Source organism: Dendrobium catenatum, unplaced genomic scaffold, assembly GCF_001605985.2.
Source record: "Dendrobium catenatum unplaced genomic scaffold, ASM160598v2 fragScaff_scaffold_1676, whole genome shotgun sequence".
NCBI lineage: Eukaryota > Viridiplantae > Streptophyta > Magnoliopsida > Asparagales > Orchidaceae > Dendrobium > Dendrobium catenatum.
In genome coordinates this window covers 1,304,447-1,311,575 of record NW_021320138.1, presented here as the reverse complement: position 1 = coordinate 1,311,575, position 7,129 = coordinate 1,304,447, and the positions used below count along the sequence as shown (strand labels likewise).

At 31.6% G+C, this 7,129-nt stretch overlaps 1 protein-coding gene across 14 annotated transcripts in view; it reads left to right on the top strand.

Annotated features, from left to right (window-relative positions):
* Nucleotides 1-4,097: 4,097 nt before the first annotated feature.
* Nucleotides 4,098-7,129, top strand: part of LOC110096813 — a 38,545-nt gene continuing 35,513 nt past the window's right edge. For 3 of the 14 annotated variants that reach the window (XM_028701338.1, XM_028701336.1, XM_028701332.1), the window contains exon 1: nucleotides 4,098-4,251. The gene's annotated coding sequence lies outside the window, so the exon portion shown is untranslated. Of the gene's footprint in view, nucleotides 4,252-4,273; nucleotides 4,432-4,905; nucleotides 4,940-5,005; nucleotides 5,166-7,129 lie in introns of those variants that run through there. The other 11 variants (XM_020822934.2, XM_020822932.2, XM_020822933.2 and 8 more) reach the window with 9 other exon arrangements.

Below are 7,129 nucleotides of genomic sequence, written 5' to 3'. Positions count from 1 at the left end.
GTAGGCCAATGTGTATTCTGTTAAAGTGCACTTATTTTCTTCAATATATATTCATTTTCACTCCTTTTAATTTCTAATTAAACTAATGTTTTATGTTCTTTGCTATCCATTTTTACTGCAAGTTTTTCTAATTCCTTAAATTTTGCTTCTAATTCAATATTTATAGTTTTCAAAGAATCATATGATTTTATTAGTTCAATGCTTTTTTATTTAAATTATTAAAGTCATATAGTGCATACTCTTTGTCTAGTGAAACATGTTCAATTTTAAGATTAATATGCTATTTAACTAACGTGTCATGCTCATTTTTTAAATCAGAAAATTCTTTTTCTAAAACATGCAAGCTATTTCTTAATTTTCTTATATTAGTCATGAATTTTCTAAAAAATTATAAACATCTTATTAAAGGATAGCTCACATACATCTTTTTGATCGAAGTTAACAATTGAATAATTTTTCATTAAGCACAAATTTATTATCTTCTCTTCTAGTTGTATTTTAGAGGAGTTTGAAGCTAAGTCCGCCTAGAGCACTTTTTGTCTCCCCTTTTTATTTTAGGCTTATCATCATCCTTTTCATTTGTAGGGTAGCTCTTAAGATTGGGGTAGTCAGACCTTAGATGTCTAGGCTTCATGCCCTCAAAGCAAACAACGCCAGTAGAACTATATTAAATTTACCCAATTTACCTTTATTCCTTTCATTATGAAACTTTTATTTTCAATTTAGGAAGCTTTTGAACTTTCGAGTCATCAAGGTTATATCTTTGCTTTCATTAGCTTCAGAGTTATTTCTATCTATGTAATCAGCCTTCAGTGCCATGATATTTTCTTTTCTCTTTTCACTTGCATCTAACAATCATTGGCTCACATTTTGCTCATAAGCAATGAGAGAGTCCAATAAATTATCACTTGAATAGATATTTAAATATTTAGATTCAATAATAGTAGTGGCTTTAGCATCAAAATTATCAAGCAAATAATGTAGTATCTTGTTAACTTTTATAGAGTTATATAGTTCTCTTTCTAAAGCATGCAAATATGTCACTATTTTAGTGAATCTAGCATATATATTAGATATAATTTTGCTAGGTTTCATGTAAAAAAGTTTGTATTCATGCAGCAATAAATTTAATCAAGATTATTAACCTCATTTGTACCTTCATAAGTAATGTATAGTTTATCCTGTATATTTTTACCACTAGTGCAAGTAGAAACTCTCATATTATCTTCAAATTTAAGTGCATAGAAAATCAATTTAAACATTTGATATTTAATTGCGCTAAATCTCTATCATTCATGCTCCATTGAGTAAATGAAATTTCTAATTTAATACCATTAACATTTTGTGAAGGAACATAATAATCAACTTGTATCATATGCAACATTCTAAAATCAATCAATTACAAAAATGTAGACAAACAAATTTTCAAAAAAGTAAATTGGATATTATCAAATAGTTGTGGACGAGTTATTGAATAATCCACAATAGTGTTTCTATTTCCAAAGTGTGCCATTTGATCTTTTCTCTAGGTTTTTAAACCAATATTCAAAGAACCTGTTCTAATCCAATTGAAAGTTCAATTTATGGTAGTTAAATCAGTTGAACTATAAAGACATATTAGGGGTGGAGGGTGAATTGGTATTTTTTTTTTCAAAAATCCTTTTTAGAAATTAAACCAATTTATAACTTCAATTCAAAATTAGATTTGTAATACAAAAGTGAATAATAAATAACTACAAATTTTTTATTTTTGATTTTATAGAAAAACAATTTTTTATGTTTTTTTTTTAAAATTTTTCCTAATAGAAGCTAAATCCAAAGAAATCTCTATATTTTCATATCACAAGAATATCAATGCTCAACATATATTTGCAATAAAGTAAAAGTGTAAGAAAATAAAAATGCAGAAATTAAAGTATAAAGATAAAAGAAATGAGCACACCAAAAATTTTGTAATGGTTAGGTCAACTTAACCTACGTCCACTCTCCGGAGTCCTCCTCTCCATGTATTATACTAAAAACTCTTTAGTGTCTCTTATTTCCCCCCACAAAAAGGTAGATAAGCCCTTATAAAAATCCCCTTCACCTATTTCCTGGTATGCCATAGTAGTCAAATCCTTTTCACATTCTCTAGTGCAGTGGAGTAGCCGAATCTCTTTCACCAACCTGGTGCGACGGAGTTGCAGAATCCCTTTGACCAACCTGATGTAGTGGAGCAGTCAAATCCCTTTCATCAACTTGGTGTGATAGAGTAGTGGATCCTTTGAATAGGTTCTTCTCAGAGTTTCCTTTAATATAAGTTTACTTATGGATGAAGAAGGTGGATGTTGATTGGAGCAATAATGTGTAGACTTTTTCTCATACTCCCTTGATCCCATAAGGCACTTCTCCCTCTCATAACTTCACCTCTCCCTCCCTTGCCCAAAACTCTCTCTTCAAACTCTTGCTTACAGAAGCCTCAATCCCTTGATTGCTGAAAACTCTCTCAAATGACTTAAGAGATGCTTAAATAATTGGCTTCAGAAAAATCCTAATTTTCAATTTAGCTGTCAATGTTCGTACAATACAATCAATGGATCGTGCGGTACGCCTAATTTAAATATCATTTGTAGTACTATATGATGAATATTAAACATGATAATCAGTTCAATTTCTTAACTAATCTACTGTCCAAAAGAATAGTAATACAGTACGATTAGAACAAATCATGATCAGATCGTAGAGGACAAATTAAAGATCTTTCCAGAGAGCTCTTAAGTGATTTGTGTAGTACAATTTTGTGATCGTAGTGGACAAACCAAACTTTGATATGTATGGATATGATTAATCATCTTTATAATTGAACCAATAAAAATAAGTAGTTAGTTTATATTTTCATGTGATTCAATATATGATAGTTTCACATTGTTCAAATAATAAATATACGATGTTAAAATATTGAAGGGTATTGTTGCCATTGCTTTTAAATGGCATACCAAACTTAATATTGCATGCCATACCAAATAATACCAAAATATTCAGAATACACTGTTTTACTTTACTCTATATATACATAACAAATAAAAATTTCCTTATATTTACTTTGAAGACAACTAAATAGCCTCAAGGTAGTCAGAATATACTGCACTTATTTTACATTGTATTTCAGAATACATTACTTCCTATTTTAGTCAATCAAGCAAACCCTTATAAAGATTTTCTCCAAAAAAAAAACCAATTATAAAATTCTATTTTTTATTTTCTATGCCGTTAAACTTACCAATCATATTTGTAGAAAGAGATGAAAATTGATTTAGCTTGACATTCAATGCTTGTCACTCCGAATTAGGGGTGCAATAAATGAACTGTAATGTCAATTCGATTCAGGCTTGAACCAAAAAATCATTATTTTGATTGACCTATTTAATAAATGAAGTAGATTCATGTTCTCCGGCAAACACAATTTTGACCTTAAAATAACCCATTTGATATATTTTTTCTTAAATTCTTTTATTTTTTGCTATCATCTTCTTATTTTTTAATTAATGATAAATTTATGATTAATATGTTAATACAAATAATTTTTTAATTAAAAAGATTATGGAATTAGTTTCGAGTTGCAGCGGCTCAAGTTTGGATTCATCTTTCGGGTCAGATAATATTGGGTTAGATTCGAATCCAATCCGTTGACCTCACTTGACACTACAATCTAATTTGTTGACTTATTTTGACAATAAAATCCAAACTACTAACCAATTTTGGCACTTAATCCAATCCGTTTAATCTTTAATCTTTAACTGAATAAGTCATGAAATTGACCTTTTTCTCCCGGTCTGATGCCTCCGAAGAAGGGCAAAGTTGTCTATAATCAATCTGAACAGCTAACTCATACAAATCATTCGTCCGATATAACATCTCTCAACTCGGTATTGTCTATTAATCGCGAACTCACTATCCGCAAATAGTAGGCAATCAATTAAAAAAGTCCCTTTCCATTGTACATATCGGGGACAGAGAACTTCATCTTCACCGTTCATTAGAACATCCTTCTACATGTGTTCAACATCTGCTCCATTGCGGCAATTTATCGCGTTCCATTTTTGTTCATTTTTTTGTTGAGTTAAAGGCTAAATCTAATTAAAATTTCCTTTAACAACGAGACGAAGAAGAAGGGGGATGCTCCGGAAAACCCTAAGCGACGAGATCTCGCGCGAGTGAAGGCTGTCCGGCGGTGAAATTCGCGCCGGTGATAAATAAGAACTCGCTTTACAGGTTTCTCTCTCTTTGGCTCGTATTTCTCTCTCTAGCAACTTTTTTACTGCTCTCTGTTTCTCCCAAGTGTTTTCTCTAGTTCGCTGTTGTGCTAGCTTCTTCATTATGCTTATGCTGAGCTTTCAAGTTTTTGCTTTGTTGGGTTCCTTGAGCGTTGGCTGTCGAGATGCCGAAAGACGAGTGCTTCTAAAATTTGAATTTTTTTGTTGATTGTTGTTTGGCCTTTTTATATTTAAACATTTGGGGTTGCTCTTTCGGTCTGTAGTGTATAAATTCGGCAATGATACAAGATTGATTTGATTTTTACTGTATTTGTTTCCTAATTGTCTGCGCTAGTTTTTGTTTCGTTGGTTTATTAGAAGTGATCGCTTGATTTCGCTCTTGAACACAAAGCTGCCAATACGAATTATGAATGTAGCTTTATTGGGTGATAGGTTCTTATTTTCCGCACTGTTTGTTATTGTAGTTCTTTTACCAAAATTTACTTAGTTTTTTCGATGATAGGCTCGAGTTAACGAGCTGTTCGAATTCATTAGAGTCAATAAGATCTTAGTAGTAAATAATACCTGCTGCTTTTAACTTGCCATCGGAAATTTGCATCTAACTTCATATAGTTTTTCATTATTGTGTAAACGGACGATTTTTTGGATTTAGGGGCTGTTTGGTGGATTTGAGCAGGATTAAAACGGTATGTAACCTATATCCTGACAAACAGCAAAATTGGCAACTTCAAAGCTAGGCATTGGACAGATTTAACCTAAATCCGCCAGTCTCTCAGGAACTCTTCTCCTTCACACTCCTTCACATACTGTTAGTGTCGTCTATGCTACACCAGTTTGTTCCCGTGCTGACTCCCTCGTTTCTTTTTCATCAATGGGAATTTGAGGGACGCGAATCTGACGGCTAAAGACAAGGTTTTTTGTATTTAATTGATAATTCTTTAAAGTTAATAAAATTATTTAATGTTAATTGAATGAGATATATTATGCCTTAATTGACTTAAATATCCCCAAAAAAATTATTTAAAATAATAATTATTAATGAGCTAAAAAGATATTAATTTATACATATTAATATCCTTTGTTATTCAGTTTCACTAAATAAGTATTATTATATTTATCTTTATAAGTTACTATTTAATAATTAGTCAAGATAGTAATTATGATAATTATAGTTTAATTAGAATAATTATATTGAAAAATATTATTAAGATGAAAGAAGGTTTTGGGTAGTCACGATAATGGGATGGGAGATAAAGATGATGGTTATGATTAATTTAATTTAGGTCACTCTAACTTGATTAAGGCTTCATTTAGGACAATTTGTTTGTTGCTTTATAAAATAACTTTCCAGTACAAAAATTTCTTGAATTAGAAGTTTTTGTGCTAAAAAGCCGTTTTAAAAATCAATAAGAAAACTGTCCCAAACGAAGCCTAAATAAAAAAGTTTGTTTAATGAACTTAGTAAAGTGCTAAGTAATAATTAATTGAGATATTATTCTATGCTAATTTTTATTCAATTAATTATATTATTGTATTCAAATATGTATGTGGGTGATACCTGACCTTACTAATAAGCGAGCTCTACGAGTTTTGTTTTAGAAACATATGAGAATGGAGAGAGAGAGAGAGAGAGAGAGAGAGAGAGAGAGAGAGAGAGAGAGAGAGTACATGTTTTGCTTAGGAAAAATAGGCACGGAACTCGCTCCCACAAGTTAAGGTCCTTATTTTTTCGACCAGATTTTTCCTGAGAATAGTATTATGATTTATTTAGATATGAGTTCTACTTCCTATGAGCGCAACCTCTCATAGTTAATTACCCCTTCTAACATGTAGAAGAATACTCTAGATAAATGATGAAATTATACTTAGTCCGTGCATGAAGTATAGATGTGTGTGCAATAGTGTGTTAATGTCCTAAACCTACGTTGTGGGGGATGAAGGTAGGGCTGCAAGCGAACCAAGCGTTCGACAAGCTACTCAATGCTCGGTTCGATTAAAGCTCGTTTGTGATCGTTTAACTAACTAAACAAACAAACTTGAACAATATTTTAAATACTCAAGTTGCATCATTTTCTTATCTTCCCGAGACTTGAGCCCTAATTTTTCTTCCGAAACATGCGGGCTAACGAAGGCAGAAGTATTTTTATTATAAATGTGTTTTTTCATAGATATGTTCATGAACATAGTTAAAAAAAAATCGTTAAATATGTTCGCAAACATGCTCGATGTAGTCGTTTGTTTAAGTTAATGAATATCTAAAAGTAGAGCTCGTTTATAGCTCATTTATGTTTGTTTGGTTAAAGCTCGATAAGCACTAAACGAACAAACATGAACTGAACATAAACCGAACATGAACACTCATTAATTTAAATGAACCAAACATGAACGCAAACAATAAAGCTCGAATAAATATGAACCAAACTTGAACAACCTGATATTAAATGAACACAAACATGAACACTCACATACCCGGCTCAGCTCGGTTCGTTTGCAGCCCTAGATGAAGGTAGACAAGATCAATATTACATGGTTCCGTCATCCCAAAAATAGCATTTTTCAATCTACCAATACTAGCGATCATTGATCGTAGTGTCCAGGGAATCTGATTAGCAGCCATGGATTGCCTTCTCTCAGGATCCTGAGTAAACTGAACTGGATATATATATAGTTTGGGTGGTAACTTATGGCTCTATTTAGAAGTTGCCCATAGTTTAAATTTGAATTAGGTCATACGGCTCTATTTAGGAGTTGCCCGTATGATTTCATTTGGGGTAAGGACTTACAACTTTACTTGTCCTTACGAATTTCATTTGAAAGTAGTCATAATGATGAGTCTTACGGTCTATATTGGAGGTGATCCAAATTGTGGGTATTAC